At 35.0% G+C, this 17,600-nt stretch overlaps 1 long non-coding RNA gene across 1 annotated transcript in view; it reads right to left on the bottom strand.

Moving 5' to 3' along the window:
* Positions 1–7,949: 7,949 nt before the first annotated feature.
* LOC133278201 (uncharacterized) overlaps positions 7,950–17,600 on the bottom strand; it is a 33,258-nt gene continuing 23,607 nt past the window's right edge. Inside the window, exons 2-3 of the long non-coding RNA XR_009746471.1 lie at positions 13,776–13,846; positions 7,950–8,893 (exon numbers count right to left, since the gene is read on the bottom strand). This is a non-coding gene — a long non-coding RNA (uncharacterized LOC133278201). The remainder of the gene's footprint in view (positions 8,894–13,775; positions 13,847–17,600) is intronic.

Genomic DNA, 17,600 nt, shown 5'->3' on the forward strand with positions numbered 1-17,600 from the left:
ATGAATTTATTTTAGCTTTTAGTAATATGTACTGGTTTATTCTTCAGTTGAAATTTACATTTGGCATTCTGTCATCATACTCCCTTGGAGGTTGTTGCTTTTCTTTTCCCACACCTTGATTTACACATTCTTGAGTTCTAATTTTTGTTTGCTCTTTTAGGGGGAGGGTTATCACTGGGTTGCATCACTACCAAAAGAAAATTCTCTTCTGTTTTATTGGACATTCAGCTTCTCAACAAGGGCATTGAGAAAAGTTGAAAATTTTACTATTCATTGCATACCACTTTGTAACTTCTTCCTCTGCCTTTCCTCATGATCACTTATTTTAATACTGAGGAGTGCTCTCAAATCAAGTGATCTCAAAAAGAGTGTTCATCTGTATATTCAGTATAAAGCAGGTACATACTTTCTTTGCTGAAACAGTTATAATAGATCATTTTTCACAGAAAAAAAATAAAATTAAAATATGTGCTATCAAATTAGAATTACCTATACTGAAAACTTTCATTGTAAAAATCAGTAGTATTGCTTCCTTTTGAGATTGTATTTACTGGGACCATGACACCTGAAAGAAAATGCCTTATGTTTTTAACTGTTTTGTTTTTTTTTAACAAAAGAATGATAGTTAAAAAAACATCTAGGGCAGAACTAGAAGCTGAAGTACATTCATAAGAAGAAATAAACATGCATTTATTTGTAATTAAAAGAAATGCAATCTTCTAATGCTAAAATTGTAAGTAATTATATAAGACTAAACTATCCATGGATCTCATCAGGGTGGTAAAAATCACAAAAATTCTTGCAGCTCAAAACTATATTGACCTGAATTTTTCTGATGTAATTTATTCTTTTTTGTTTTGCCTGCTAGAGCTGAACACTTGTAGCTATGTGTAACCCTAGAGCCAAAAAGAATGCACAGCTCGTGTAATGCAGTAAGTGCTAACTCCAGTCAGGAAGTCCCTCCTGTGATATATAAGCGCCAAAAAAAGATGATCTGCAAAGTGAAGACAAGTACATAGAATTCCTGAGTATGTGAAACTGCCAACAAGACAAATTGTTTTTATAGTAAGTGCCTAAAAAACCCATTAGTACCACTTCCACTTGGAAGCTAAAATGAATGCAACATAAGAGCATGGTCTGTTTGTAAAGCAAGCCCATGGCATCCAATGACATTGTTGGCAACTGCAGCATAAAGGAGGAAAGTGAGAAAAGTTGTCCTGGGGGTGGAGATAACTAATTCAGCAGTATTAAAGTGAGCTTCATCTGTGGCTGAATTGAGTTTTACAAACACACACACACACAGAAGCACTGAATCCTGCAAGCTGCACAACAGGATCCCTGTACTCAAGACTGTCTATTCCGAGCTTCTACTCTTTACCTTATGCAACATACTTTTAAATGAATGAATGTCAAGATGCAGCAACTACATTCAACTTCACTGGATAAATACCTTTGCCTGATTGGTGTCTCTGGTAATGGGGTCCGTCCAGAAACAGATAACACTAAACAATGGGAAAACCTTCTATTCCTCCTTGGCTTATGTTTCACCTAGCCTTCACAGTGATTTTATCTTTAGACTGTCATTCACAGATAGTCAATGACTAAGTAGAAATGAAAATTTAAGACATTATTTTTTAGATAATATCCAACTATATTCAGTTTTAACTGTCTGGAAAACAGCCCCCACACAATTTTTTCTCTATTTGTCTCTGTATTTTTTTAAAAGGTCCTATATCACTTGTATAAATAACTTCTATATGCATTCAATTATAATTGCTGCTGTTCCAGCTAGATTTTTATTCATGTTAAGCAAATTCATTCTCTTAAACTTGCAACGAAGTTCTTGTTCAGCTCAGTAGGACCTGAATTATATAGCTTCTCTACAGTTCCTTGGCATAACAGATCTTTCACAACTTTCAATAGATGATTCAGAATTGACAAAGAATAAAAAAAGGAGCAATGGGCAGATATTTTTTTCTGCCATAGATGAAAAATGTTATATACTTATTCAATGAAAACATGGAAGGAAGCCCAGTAAAAATATCAAGAAAGAGAGAGAGATCTTTCTCTCTATATATACATTTTTGAGCATATATGTTTCATAATTTTTACTTGTCTACAATCTGGAGTTTACTTGTCTATAGATCTGGAAAAAAAGGAAGAAAGCAGTACTCTATTTCACCAATTGTAATGCTGAAGCAGACCTTCTAAAAGTCACAGAGCAAATTGCAGTAAAGTCAATATTACAATCTACTTCTTTGTGACAGATACCTATTTCACTAGATAGGTAGATAAGTATGATACAGGTATAGATATATAGATATATTTATATATCAAGAAGTTATAGTTGGGCCTTGTTTCTTGTATATTATAAAATGCATATTCTTTTATGTGTATATACTATATACATATATATTCACAATTACACTGCTAACATAATGCCATTTTTTAAGTCAACATACATTTTTTCATGGCTTCACAGCCAATGGCTTCTCAAAGTGTGATTCATTCTTCAAAAAACAAGCATGAAGACTAAAAGATACAGTCATGCACTGTGGAGGAAGTCTGTACCTCAAGTAGTATACTTGCAGTACTAATTCCTTGATTTTGTTGCCTATCTATCAAAGATATTAACCTAGAAGGAATCACACAACCACACCCGGACACAGGTAGCGAGAGTTTGTTCAAGGATCTTCCTGGTTGCCTTGTCTGCCACCTAGGGTAAAGCCAAGTTTATAGTTTTGAGAGCGTAGGGGGTTTTTAATATTTATTTGATGGTTATGAATCATTTGGAGATCCACATGAAGGAAACATCTAAAATTCAAAATAATATTAAATGCAAATAAAAAATACATTCTGTTGTAATCCAATACTTTCTGAAGTTGATATTTGATATTCCAAGTATGAATTTCTAAAGAAAAAAAAAAAGTGGTTAAAAAGTACCAGCCAACATGACTTTTATGCCAATTCCACATGATTTTTATGCCAATTCCAGAGTACACAGGTGGAGAAAAAGGGGCTTATAGACATGTTAAAATCAAAGTGGCCTAATTTTAAGGCTGTTAAATACTCATAGATCTCATTGGCTTCACAGGCTTTATGAGGAGCATTAATATTTCAGAGTAGAAGAAAATAATCTGTGAAAAAGACCTACAGTGGGAGTTCTTATTTAGTAATTTATTATTTTACTACAGGGTTGATCAGATTTGATTACGTTTAAGATGCATTTTAAATATTACGCAACAATTGAAATATCTATTCTGGCTGCCTGCAAAAGTGGCAAAGTGGCCTTGATGACTCTGGTTCCTATTCCTGTAGCAAAACATACATCCCCAGTATTTATTATACAGATGATCTGGTCTCACCTGCTGATAAATTATAGTTTTAGATTCTGGTTGTCACACAGCCCAGGCACTGAGCTCTGCAATGTCTCAACCTTTCCCAAGTGTAAAGGGTGTTTGTCTCTTTTCTCTTAAAACTTCTGTTTTCTGCCTTTCTCTTGTTTTGCTTGTCCAGTTTATAGAAAATTTTTTCAAATACTTGTCTTTTGGGAAGTCCTGAAAAGTTAAGGAAAGAACAGCATCTTTAGTCAGAAAATAGCTCGAGGATGTTCAGCTACAATGTCTAAAGGACTTTCTCTTCATCTGTAGCAGGCAGCTGCAGAAATTGATCTTGATCTGATAGAACGTGCCTAGTACAGAAAGCTAGATACATTTTCTTCAATCAAAGGAGGATGTCCTTTGGTTTGCACATGCCAAAATAGCAGCCATCTTCTGTTTCTCATCATGTTATTCTAAAAAGTTTATTAAGAGATCAACTGAATCTTTTGTCATGATCTGTGGCTAAGCTATCCAAAATACTTTATTCAGATTTTTGTGAAAGAATCCTTTCCGAAGGACTGGGCCTCCACTTGTTATTTTTGGGTCAGAAGCCCATAGTGCAAACATTCTTTAATTGAGCTTCCAATATATACTTCTTAGGCTTCCAAACACGGAATCAGCCAACCTCAGGACTTGGCACCTGTAAAAATTTCCCTTGTGAGTCTGCAAGCAGGAAGTGTGTCCAAAGATTAGAAGGCATCTTTGAAAACAAAACATGATTTAGTTGCACACAGAAGGGGTAATCACTGATGAAAAAAATGCATATGCATACTTTCCTGCTTATGTTTGGCATTTCCTTCATGTCTAAATGAAGACACAATTAGCCTTGTCTCCATTTTGGTCAGCTGTTAGACCCGTTTTCTTACTATGTTTCTCAGCTATATTTGCCATTCATCTGACTGATTCAGACTATAGTCACTGACAACTTCCCCACATTTCATCCTGCAGAATAGATCTGTTATCTGAGTAATTCTTTTGGCTTGGGTTATATTTTTAACTACTGTAAAGTGCTGAAGTCTGAGTCAGCTTTCCACAGCTATTATAGTGGCTACTGTGTTCAGATGTGTCCATCTGCTCCTCAGTCAGTCCTTATAATGCTTTACATGTTTTCAAATTGTCTACATTATGTGTGAAATGCTATAGGACAAACAAGTGATGGTATAACAGAATATTATTTAATATCAACAAGTATGTGTTAATTCCCATTACAATGAACAACTGAGAGTAATCTTCCTGAGCTAAAATATTATTCAATTTATTCTGTTTTGTTCAAAAGTTTTTCTCAAGAAATTCATACAACATTAATTAATGAATTTGTCTCAACTTTAATTAAAGAGTTACAATTTAATATAACCAGAAGATAATAACATATATAGATAAATACTACACAATTAAAAATAGTTCAACCAGTATAGTGAGAATAAATGTTACTTCGAGGATCTCTAAGCATGGAACATTGGCTCACTGAGATAACAACAATGTGTAGCCCTCTTAAAGGAAAGTACTCTTTTAGGAGATTTCATAGCTAAGTACTCTTTTAGGAGATTTTATTGCTATCTGACTTGGGAAAAAAATATTCAGTCATCAGTAGAGGATACACATATTTCATGTTTGAAAGTAAACTAACCATAATATTGCCATAGTTCAATAAGATCTTATTCTACCACAGTTTTGTTTTTTCTTAGTTGACAGTAACTGCAATTGCAAATGACCAGTAATAATTGGCAACTACAATAAAGTCGAAAGCAAGGGTGAACTAAAGACTAAAACTATGTCGCTGAGATCAAATTTAGGCAAAGCAATTGTCTGTGTGTTGTGAGTAAACCCTGGACTGAATCATGCAATGTTCCTAGAAAAGGATGTTCGCAAACACGACTTCAACGATCTTTGCCTGACTACAGTGTTCACATATGAGAGCATAGCCATGAATACCTTGAAAGGCTCACTCACAGTATAGCTTCATTAGCTCAGTAAGACCACAGTTGTGACTCTGCAGATTTTAGTTTAGATTCAGTTTGCATCTGTAGAGATTTGAAAGATGTGTATGGAAACATTTGAAATCTTCTGCAGAAGTTTCTACAGACATGCCTCAAGAATGGTTTTAATTACTTGTGTAATCAGACAGTGGCTTTTCCTATCCAAATTCCAACAGTTCTGCATTTTTGCAAATTCTAAAATCAAATTTTTCTGAATGAGAAAATTAAGATATACCCCTAATGAAGATATATAGGGTATATTTGTTTAAAAATTTTCCCTCTGAGACATTTTCCTTTTATTTTCTTCTGCATTTTAGCTATCATTAATAAAAGGAAATTCATATAGAAAAAGGAAATGCATTAGTGTTGTTTTAACGAATTGCCTTTAACCCAAGAAAGTAAGAAAATTCAAAGATAAGCCTTTTGATTAACCTTTAACTGATGACTTAAAAGCACTGATTTCAAGCCTTAACAACCTTGTAATTATGAAGGCACAGGGGGGATGTACTGTGGACATAGTGAAAATTTTAATGCAAAACATGTCTGGCTTTTGTGAATTTCTTAAAGTTTTAAAATTTAACATCATTTCTGTGTGTGATATAAACATATGTGTTCTTGACCCACTTCGACAAACAACCACAAGTGAAATACTATTTGCATTAATCCTTCAAGAGCTTTGCAAAAAGACTGCATCTCAAGAGATGTCTTTTCCACTGAATTTTACACTATCCAGCTTGGTTTCATTACTTTTTACATATATTGAATTGCAGCTACTTGTTGTTCAGAGCATTGGTTTATGAACTTATTCCCATTATTTCATTCCAAGTGTATTAATTTCTATGTAGTTATAGTTTTATCCTGAGAACTATAAAAATGTCATCGTAAACTAGTACCTTACAAATTAAATTCTATTTTCACCCTTTAATCATTATGTAATAAGACCATGAATATATTTGTACCCCGCTAAAATAATAAATAGGCACAACAAAAATTTTTCACAATTTTTACTAGATCTTTTATTGTTTTTTTTAATGGGATTAGGGACCCACACTAGTGGCTCTCCATACAAGATTAACACCTAAGATTATTATGTATTTGTAGAAATTACTTTTTCTATCCATGATATAATGTTATGTTGGAACTACTCCAAGACCGTTATTGGTGCTAATAAGTCAGTAGGATTTAAGGAACCAGAGTAAAAAAATTGTTGAAGCTATATATATGGATACTAGAATTAGCAAAATTTAGCAATTCTGCACTGCAGTTTCTTTATGGATGTAGCTCTGAAATCCATTACTCATGAGGCGCAGATTTAAATCAGTGTTGAACATTTTAAAATCCATATTTTCTATTCACCTGCCTGTTCAATGAAAAGTATAAGGAGACTGAAAAATACTGATAGTTGAATGTTTGTGTTCAACCTTAGGAGGCTGCATAATCCTTGATACCTCAACACCTATGTCAGATAAGGAAGATATCCTTGATTCTTGAACTGAATACTAATTCTGTTTTTTTAATAAATAGAAAATTTGTACAATTCTAAGCTCATAAGATCAGGTGATGCAGAAAAATTTAAATTTAATATGAAAGATGCAAATTTTCAGGCATAAATCTGCACTACTATGCTTGAATTAGTGAAGGTCAGTGCCTTCAGAAGGGTTTCTGGAATGCTAGATATTGCAATATGAGTTTAGTATATTTTGTAGGAAGGCCTTTTCCAAAACTGACAGGATTGGTAAAATTATCCAGCATTAATGTTTTCAGGTGCTCTCTGGACTAAGATATTTTCTACAGACACTTATTAGACTGCTGAATGATGATATTTTGATCCAAAATTTTTGTAAGAAATAAAGTGGGACAAGTCCATTTTTTTCTGGAACATAGTAACTATATATATTGTTTTGATAATGTTTAAATACTCTTGACACCTTTTCTTTGAAATGTTCTAGCACCTGACTATTTTGAAACAGGGTCTTTGAATTTGGCAGGAGGAATGAGGCTTTATGGCAATGATAGAAATCTGAAAAAAAAATTCTGCCCAGGATAGAAAAGTCATAATAAGAAAGAATTACTGTTCATGCTGCTGAGCACTTGATAGTGTTTACCTAATAAGCTTCTGGTTATTTTTTTCCCCTCAATAAACATATTTCTATCACAGCTTCAAGTGTGATCAGACTCTGCATACACCAAAATATGCAGGAAATGAACATCCAGCTCAGAGGCAGGATAGAACAGGGGGATTTTTCCTGCTCCCTGCTGCTCTGGGTTAAGCCCCAGTGCTTGAATTAAAAGAGGAGAATCTGCTTCTCCTGTACTTGAGTTACAATCTACATCACTGGTAAAAAGAAATTATGAAATATTCACTCCTTTGATTCAAATATGTAGGGCATTTAGCCTGAAGAAGACATTGGATTCTACAAAGTCTTCCAGAACTATTAGTGGAAGCGAAGACAGAAACAATCAACTAAAAATTCATGGTGGATTGACCCTGGCCAACAGTAAAGCCCTCACTCAGTCTCTCACTCACTCTCCCACCCAAGCAGGATGCGGAACAGAATCAGAAGGGAGAAAAAGATGAGGATAAATTCATAGGTCACAATAAAAACAATTTAATAAGTGAAGAAAATAAAGGAAAAAAAATCCCAAAGGAACAAGTGGTACAAAGAGTCACTTACCACCTCCAACAAACAGACCAGTGCCCAAGCAATGCCTACCTTGAGAGAAATTAGTCTCCAAGCAATGGGTACCTTGGAGAAATTACTCCCCTGACCGCTAGTTTTATTGCTGAGCATAGCATCATATGGCATGGAATATATCTTTGGTCAGCTGGGGTCAGCTCTCCCAGTTTTGTCCTCTCCCAACATCTTGCCCACTCTCAGCCCAGTCCCTGTGGGAGCAGAGTGAGAAAACAAAGTCCCTGATATTATGCAAGCACCACTCAGCAATTGCTAAAACACTGGTATATTATCAACACAGTTTTGGTCAGAAATGTAAAACACAGCACCATATGGGATGCTACAAAGGAAGTTGACTCCATTCCAGCCAGACCTAGTACAGAATTATACTGGTCTGACTGGAAACTGCAACAGAGGAAAAATAGAAACAGCAGGGAACAGAGACTGGAACAAGTTGAACAGGAAGATTCTTCAATATACAAAATGAATAGAGCTCACTTGTATATCTCAATTGGATTTATTTGCCAAGCATTTTTATTTAATTATTTTATTTTTTCTTAAGGGGGAATTATTTATTTACATATTGGCTTTTCTGAATTAATTGAATGTTTCACAAATATATTTCAGTATAATTTCACACCACCACTGTGAGACAATGGAAAGTCAGGGATACTTGTCAGGTAGGGAAAAGAAACATAAATTTGAAGAAGTATTTCTAAATTTAGGATAATCAAATCTGACACTCATTACATGAATTTCAGAGTGCCTTGTATTACCTGGTACTTCAGATGTTCAGAACAGATCTCATTTTGGTTCTAGCTGGAAGTCCTCAACAGTTCAGACTCCAAGATCTCCAGATATACTGTTATTAAAACAAATTTGTTTAAATAATTTTCCTAGGGGAAAAAAAGAAATAAAATCCTACATCAGAGAAAAAAGTATAATTCTAGTATTCTAAGGAAATATCTGCACTTTTTTCTTCATTTTTTATACATTCAATCTGGAAATGATATCATGCAGCCTTATTTTTAAATATGAGATATGAGCCATTTGAAGGTAAAAACTTATGACCTAAGCTAATCCATATTATATTTCTTCAGTAGAGAATAAATGGAGGGAGTGGTGTCTGACATCTTCTGCTTAAATAAAATTGTGGAAATCACTAAAAACCCCATAGATGGTCACTCAGCCCCAAAGCATAAGGGATGCTGCGATAGTCAGTCTTTTCTAAGTAGAAAGACTCAGAGAATACCACATAGTATAGGATCTGTTGGAGCTGAAAAAAGTAAGAGGTACCCTGCTAAATGATGGTAGTATGAACATCGGACAGTTGGCCTGGTCAGGGTATTTCCTATGGCTATGAAAAGCTGCCAAACAAACTAGCCACACATACACCTGCTTTGTACTGAAGGTTGTTTTTTTTTTTTAATCACATTTAAAGACAGTGTGTCTCCCTAAATTAACATCTTTCTTCTTCTGTGTTCACTGTCATCTTTTCTTATATAAATAATGGTATAGTCAATGAAAATGCAATGGTATGAACAGGTTTATCCTGTAGTTATACTACTATTAAACAAAAAAAATAGTACATTTTGAACATCATTTCTAGTTCTCATTTTAATTTGCACCTCCTAGAGAATGGTTGTTCAAGTAACAAGAACTAGTTGTACTAAACCCCAAATTCACTTTACCTGTTATTATTAGAAGGAGCTTTGAAAGAACATTAGAAGCACCTATATTTTAAATTGAAGCTAATAAAACAGCAAAAGCTGTTGCTGAAGATAATAACCTAAAAAGGGATAACATCACAGTAGAATCAGTACCGTTCAACTGTCTGTCCTGCCATCTGTAAAGAAATGTGCTATTGTTTCTTGATTTAAGATTATGAAGAATACTGCTTAGGTGATATTCACTTATTTTGGAAAGCTTTTCATGCACCTAATCAGATAAACAAGATGCTATCTTCTGAGGCTGCTGAAAATCAATTGAACACGGCAAATACCTTTTGTCTTTTTAAAAAGTCAAACAGTAACCTTTCTCATACTATAAGCATGTTAGCATGTGATTCAAGATCCAAAACTCAAGCCACAAATACAGGTCTCATTGAATTTTAAGATGACTGAAAGAAGAAAGAAATTGCCTAGGGCTGGCAATGCTGAAAAGCAGAAAACAGGACATATGTACAATTCATTGAAAGCAGCTTGCTCATAACAAAGAGAAAAGGTAGCCAGCTACTTTGAAGAAAGCAGCCTTCGATAACTGGTTCAAGGGACATACTTATTTTGAAAGTGTATACCTTTAGACAAAAAAATGTAATACTTTTCAACATTGAGAGAGCAGTTATATATTCTACTTATAAAAGATGAACTGATTAATATTTAAAGAAGAAAAACAAAGGAAAAAACTTAATTCCCTATGAAATTGTTCAGTGTGTATATATCATCCGTGCAGGTGGGTGTACTTGAATATAAGACATTTTTTTACACTTATACATGAAGCAGAATAGCAAGAAGTCACTAGAGGATATCAAACAGAGAAGGAAAGCCTAGACTTCAGCTTTAACCCAGATCATGATTTTTTTCTTATGCTAAGAAGAAAATAATGGCACAAATTGCATCCTTTTTCTTTCCTGCTCTTTAGAGAACTGGTAATTAGAAATGTTGGAGCAATTTTCCTTTGCACACTACAGATTAGTGCTGAGTAATACTCACTGGTGAGGGGAAAATTATTCAAATTTCATGGAACTTTTACCAACATTTGACCTAGTCAATGGTACTTTTGTCTATTAAAATGCACTTAAATAGCATAGGTTATTTCTTCAAAAGCTAAGTGTTTTCTTCTAATCTTTAAGGTATTTTAAGCATGGATATAGATAAGTTTTAGAAAATACTACATTTTCCTTCTCCCAGGTAAGAACTAGTTTTGATTTTCAAATGAAAGACAGATAGCTGCACTAACTACTCTTTGTTTTTAAAAAAACAGAGATGTCACAAAACATCAGAAAAATATCTGGTGTAACCCTTGTTACTGAAATATTTCTTGACCTTCTAAAGAAAATTAAGAAATGAACTGCTATGCTGTCATTAAAGGCTTTATCCTATGGACATGAAAGTTGAAAGGATCATTGTTCTCAAACTTCAGACTCAAATTACATTTGAAAGGGAATAAAGGAAGAACCAAGAAAATTTAAAAAGAGGCTGGAAAATTGCTTTAAACTGATAGATCTAAATTCTAGGAGGCTGTCATTGTGGGAGGGGTGAGGAAACATTCAGTTCTCAGAAAAGAAGAGGGTTTAAATTTCCTATTTTATCAATGAAGGATGGGTGTCATTTCTGAAAATCCCTATCACACCATATTAAGGTCAAAAAAATCTCAACAATGTGATTCACTATATTTAAGTTAGGCAGCTACCTTTTTCTATTAGGCTATTCTTTCTGCTCAGGACCTAATTTGTCTCATCTCATTCTGAGATAGATACGAAAGGGTGGCTTTTTTAAAGGAGATTTAGCAGTGGCAGTTTTTAACCTTTTGCTTAATACATTATGTTAGAGCTCTTTCCTAGAAATTTGGAGAGGTGGGTTCTGTGCATGCTTCAGCTGCAAGGGAATTAAACTTACATGTTAAGAAAATACTGAAAGAGCTGAAAAGGAAAGAAGCCTGTCACTTAAACTTATGGGTTTTTTGGTTTGGTTCTTCCTTTTTTTTTTTTTTTTGTGTAGCCAGAAATGTAAAATCCCTGAGGACGGAGTAGAATAAGATGGAGCTAGACTCTTGTCAGGAAATGATTAAAACTGAAAAAAAAAAAAAAAAGGAAAAAAAGGAAGCCCAAATACTCTTTATTGTAATACGTATTTGTTTTCTATTAGGCCACCATTGGCTGGGGAGGGAGGGGGGAAGAACTATTTGTTGAGAGTAGACCTTCCTGTATGACAGTGTTTAACCATTCGGAGTCAAATATCTTCTCTTTCTTGCAGTACAATATTTCTTCACAGTTCAGCAGAAATGAAAAGGTGGCTTTCCAGAATTTTGAAGATAAGATTTTTTTCTACCTGAAGATGATTAAAATCTATAAAGAAAACTTTCAGGTTTCTCTGACAAGTGCTAAAAGCAGTATGTGACTGTGAAGTGTCCGAACAGCACGACTGACTAAATGATCAGAATTATGGCTGTTTTTTCAGAATGCCCTTGTAGATCTGGGTGCCTGTTTAGTTATGCAAGTATGAAATAGATAATTATATCTGCAAAATAAGTACCTTTAAAATATGTGCAAGCATTCAGTATGTCAGCTAATCTTATGCTGGGCTGTAAAAGGACACACACATATGGAACAGCTGTTTAGAAATTAGGTAGGACTTCAGGTCCCCTTGGTAAGAATCTGGTAGAACCAACACCATTCAGAAACTCACTAAAAACTCCCTGGTATTTTTGGATCCAAGAAAGTAACTTGAAGCAAGAGATTATGTTATCTTTCAGATCAAACCATACCATAATTATACCATATACTAAGTCAAACTAAATCATACTAAGTACTAAATCATACCATATAATGAAAAGGTAGGTACACAATGACAAAAGGAGGAATAATGCACCCCTAGGAAAAAAGAGAATGATTTTATGCATATTTTAGTGGATTTGGGATAGCTACTTTTTCATCTGCCTATGACTCTACTATGACTGAATTTTTCTAATTCTTTCATCTTTTATTTGATTAAAAAATAGCGCTAATGCACAAGACAGTGGAAAACAGAACACAGTCCTCAAGCACATTTCATTGAGTTAGCTGACAAAATGAATGTCAAAAATTTAAAGGTATAAAACATATATTATAAATATGCTAAAAGGCATTCTTGCTCAAGATGTACCTGAGTAATAATTTTTAAAACTGCCATAATTTTACAACATTTCTGAGTGTGTATGAGGGGTGACTGCACTGATAAATGGACACATTCTTCAAAGTCACCAAATGCATGCATATCCTAATATTCCTTAAGCATAAACTTGCAAAGATCAATACATGGTTGAAAATGTGTTTTGATCGACTTCATCCAACTGTGATTATCAGTAGTATTCTCCCTTTGCAAAAATTATTCACCTGGTTAAAAATTCACAAATGCTAGAATGGCAGAAAGTGAAAAATGATGTAATCCAGCCTGTTCCCAGCTAAGGTATAAATTTCCAGTACTTGTTAGCACACATCTGACAAACGCCCTCCCCCTCCTCCAAATATGTAAAGATTTCTGGAAGTCAATACACTGCTTTTCAGGAGATTGCTTTGGACGTAGCATGTAACATTTTGTAATAAATCTAGGATTAAAGTACAAGTTAAAGATCCAAACTTGTCTGTACACAGCAGCATTCCAAAGGAGAAATGGGATCAGGCTGAGTACATCATGATCAGCTTCTTCCCCACTTCTACTTTACAGTTTATTTTGCTCTGAGCTAAAAAAGTTATCTTTCTGTGTCTGCCTGTTCTTAGGCAAGTGAGAAACATAAGTAGTTTGCTTAGAGGAAAATGGTTTCATGTATCCCCTTGTTTCCTGCATTGCCACACAACAAAGTGAACTGTTATTAATTTTAAGGATTTGACTTTTCTGTGAGTAGTGAGATTAGTATTTACACATTCTATCTCTTCATTAACATTTGCTAGTATGAAAAGACATAAATACACCTTTCATACTTCAGAAAAAGGATTTATGGAAATAATTGAGAATACTTGTAATAAACTGAGGTTATATGATTCTTACCTGTATGCATAAGGATAAGAAAGTAAGGGAAATAACCTTTCTCCTCTTTCTTTCTCTGGTGTCTGCAGTATCTAAAGGGGAGGAACAAGAGGGCAAAAGCTATAGAGCAGAGCAATATTGTTCATTAGACCAACAGATAAATTTGGCAAAGGAAAAGAATTTTTTTCACAAAAGGCCTTTATTCAGAGATAAGTAAGTACCAAAGCACTTTTCCCTGAATTGCTGTTTAGGGAGTAAAAGATGTGAAGGGTTTCTTCCCTGCAACTTATTTCTGCTGCTGCACTCAATGCAGCAACATGTGAAAGTTTCAAAGTCACTTATCCCCATTAAAGTTATGCTGTGGTATTGCAAATATTACTGGATGGTGCCTTGCAGGTAGAATCACCCTTTCTGCTGTGGTTCCACTAGACATTACAATGACTCCTCTTGAGGAAGGTGACAAAAAAACAGTCACAGCTCATGTCTTCCTCTGTTGTCTACTTGCCCCAGTGCCTGAATACCTTGTCAAATTTAATCCAAGTCAAACAAGGCAGAAAGAGGGCTTAAAACCATGCTTCCTAACCCAGCATGTTTATTCCAGTAATGGAAGCTAGCAAGCTTGTTTTAGAAATATATTTGATTGTGACAAATACAGAAACACTATACACTGCCTACAAACTTTACTGGGATGCACATCACACAATTGTTATTCAGAATTTTTTCAAACGACTATTTAACCATACTTTAAAACCCAATATGCATATGCAAAATATGGCTTTTAAAGTCCTGTGCAATACTGAGGCATCACATTTCAGCCTTATGTAACGTGTGGAAATCACTCCCACAGCTTGGGGCTCACCATGTGTCAAGATTCTAAAAAGTGTCAGGACAATTGTTCCAATAAAATTTCTGTTACATATGGGAAATTAATCCTCAAATTACCAAGAAACAATGTCACACTAAATAGGCACAAATACTATTTAGTATTTTTATTATACCCTCTGTCTGATTTTACTCCACTTGCTGTGTTAATGTCTATAAATTCAGGGACAGAGACCCCACCTGCAGTACTGTGTTCAGCTCTGGGGCCCCCAACACAAGAAGTATGTGCATGCACCTGTTAGAGCAAGTCCAGAGGAGGGCCACAAAGATGATCAGAAAGCTGGAAGCACCTCAGCTACGCAGAAAGGCTGAGATAATTGAGCTTGTTCAGCCTGGAAAAGAGAAGGCCCCAGGGAGACCTTAGAGCAGCCTCTAAAGCCTAAAGGGGACCTACAAGAAATCTGGAGATTTTTACAGGGGCATGTAGGGACAGGACAAAGGGCAATGGCTTTAATATAGCAGAGGGAAGAATTAGATTAGATATTAGGAAAAAATTCTTCACTATGAGGCTGGTGAGACACCAGAACAGGTTGCCCAGAGAAGCTGTGGCTGCTCCATCTCTGGAAGGGTTCAAGGTCAGGTCGGATGGTGCTTTGAACAACCTGGTCTCGTGAAAGATGACCCTGCCCATGGCATGTAGGTTGGAACAGGATGATCTTTAACGTTCCTTCCAACCCAAACCATTCTATGACTCTATGAAAAAAAAAAGTGAGATAATAATCAGTATTTCCTTAACATAGGAATCTTAATGGTTTAGACTCATACGGACACTAATTATTGCAGGAGTTTGGAGAAAGACACATCATGTCTTATAGATTACAGAAATGTCTTCAGCTTTTATCCTGTGATATAAAAGAAGGAAAGTTCAAACAGGTCCAAATTTCTATAAATAAACAATACTGTATTACAGTGTTCTGTGAATGTGTCAAGTCTTGAAGAGCCAGATTGTGATCCTGGCTTTGTGCCCACACCAGAAATTGAAGCTGTTTAGCATTCATGCTGCCTAAATTTGCTGCCTATGTAACTGTTATCAAGATTAGAAGCAAGAACCCTCTATAAGACCATGTATTAACCCTCTTTAAAGGTGGATGGAGAATGATCAACTGGAAAGCTGACTGTAAATGGCATAAAGGTCTCCAGTGTATGGGCTGAGTAGTGACACAGTCATCTGCTCTAAATAAAAGGCTGATATATATTGGTATATTTCCCTACCTGGAAAAGAGAGTGGGAAAGAAGTGTGAGAACACAAAACTCTGTGGCTTTGAGTCATGATGCAACTTTTTTTAGGCTTGTTAATTATCATTGTTGTTAACCTACGTGTTAATCCTAATTTAATCTTTGCACAGTGGGGTAAGAACCCACTCCTGGCTCCTGGTATCTGCAGTTCCATCTGTCCTAATAAATAAAAGAAGCAGGTTGCTCTATGCCTGCTTAACTGGTAATTTTTTCCCTAGTTATGCTTTAGACTGTTTCAAATATCTCTCTTCAAGAGAAAGCCTGAGCAGGCTTTTGGAGACAATTTGTTTCATTAAATGATCCCAGAAGTCTATGCAGATAAAACTCAGTTTTCTGCCAGTTTTCCCTCCATATACAGTCCTTCTATACTATTCTCACCCAGTTGCACCTCACATATTCTCATGTCATACCTCAAAACTTCCAAAATACGATCCTCTGATTTTTCTTAATATACAATGATATTCTAGGAAGTTCCAACATAGTTTTGACATTAGTTCAGACACTTAAATTTGGGAGGAGAAGGAAAAAAAATCTGTCCAAATCCCTAGACCTGTAAAATAGAGGCTATCTCTCAGCACTTTAAGGGTTTAGCTGAAACACAGAGGCAAGTACTATGCAGTGTGGATCTAGTAAACTTATGCAAGGCTGGCTATCTCTAACCAGTGTGGAAAGGAGCTGGTCCTTTTCACTAGATCTCGGAAACTCTCACTCATTAACTATTTTTTGCTTAGTAGTTTGAACATAGTCTCAAATTGCTGTCTGTTCACTGGCCATTACTGTCTTTCCCCTGCTGTCTATTAAGTTATGAAAAATATCAATAGGAGAGCACTGCCATAAGAAAGCAAATCTGTGAATACGGGGATCCATAAATACAAATCATAATTTAAAAAGCAGACATTTACATCATTTGGGGGTCTTTTACACAGATACAGTTTATTGTGTTCTTCTTTAAATGCACTAACATATGACTGTAACAACTTCTAGTGCTATTGTGAAGGCAGACCTCTCTTTTATAAGCTGAACACTTCAGTCATCTTCCCACTCATTACATCCTACATGTTGTCAATCTTAGTTTCAAAAACTGTCAATCAGAAATGCAGTAGGTGATATGTGTAGTATTTTTTTAACCACATGAAGGTGGGCTTTTCTTTGATTTTCTTTTATTCTTTTGATTGCAAAATACAGTATGTGTCTTGCATAGAAGCAAACACAAAAGTACATGAAAAACAGTATTCTGAAAACTGAAAACAGAACTTCGGTATAGTAACCCTTACAGCTAAATAAAGTCTTAATGTTAGTTAAACATCATCCTGATTATTTAATACAGTGGTTCCAGATATTATAATTACCTCTTTAGACTTAAGGTTATTGATTTAGTAAGAGAAATTCTTAAATATTGACAAAAGACAGAAAATAAAAGTCACAATAATTTGCTGAAGCACATTATGACTTCTACAATTATATCAGTATCTGTGATAAAGCTGCCAGAAGGAAAAGGAGAGAAGCTGCCAGAAGAAAAAAGGGGGAGACTAGCACAGGAGTGGAAATAAAGACTGCACTAAGTGGACGATTAATCTCACTCAGTTTGAGAGTTTTTATGTTTTAATACTAAAACAACAATTGCTAGTATTGCTATAGATGTACAGATGTGTAACACTGTAAACTACAAGCAAATTGTTGATCTTATTTAATTCACCTATGGAATTTCTGTGAAAGATTAGTCTTTTT

This window comes from Pezoporus flaviventris, unplaced genomic scaffold, assembly GCF_033815535.1.
Source record: "Pezoporus flaviventris isolate CSIRO_AGI_PZ_B2104156 unplaced genomic scaffold, CSIRO_AGI_Pfla_v1 ptg000002l, whole genome shotgun sequence".
Taxonomy (NCBI): Eukaryota; Metazoa; Chordata; class Aves; order Psittaciformes; family Psittacidae; genus Pezoporus; species Pezoporus flaviventris.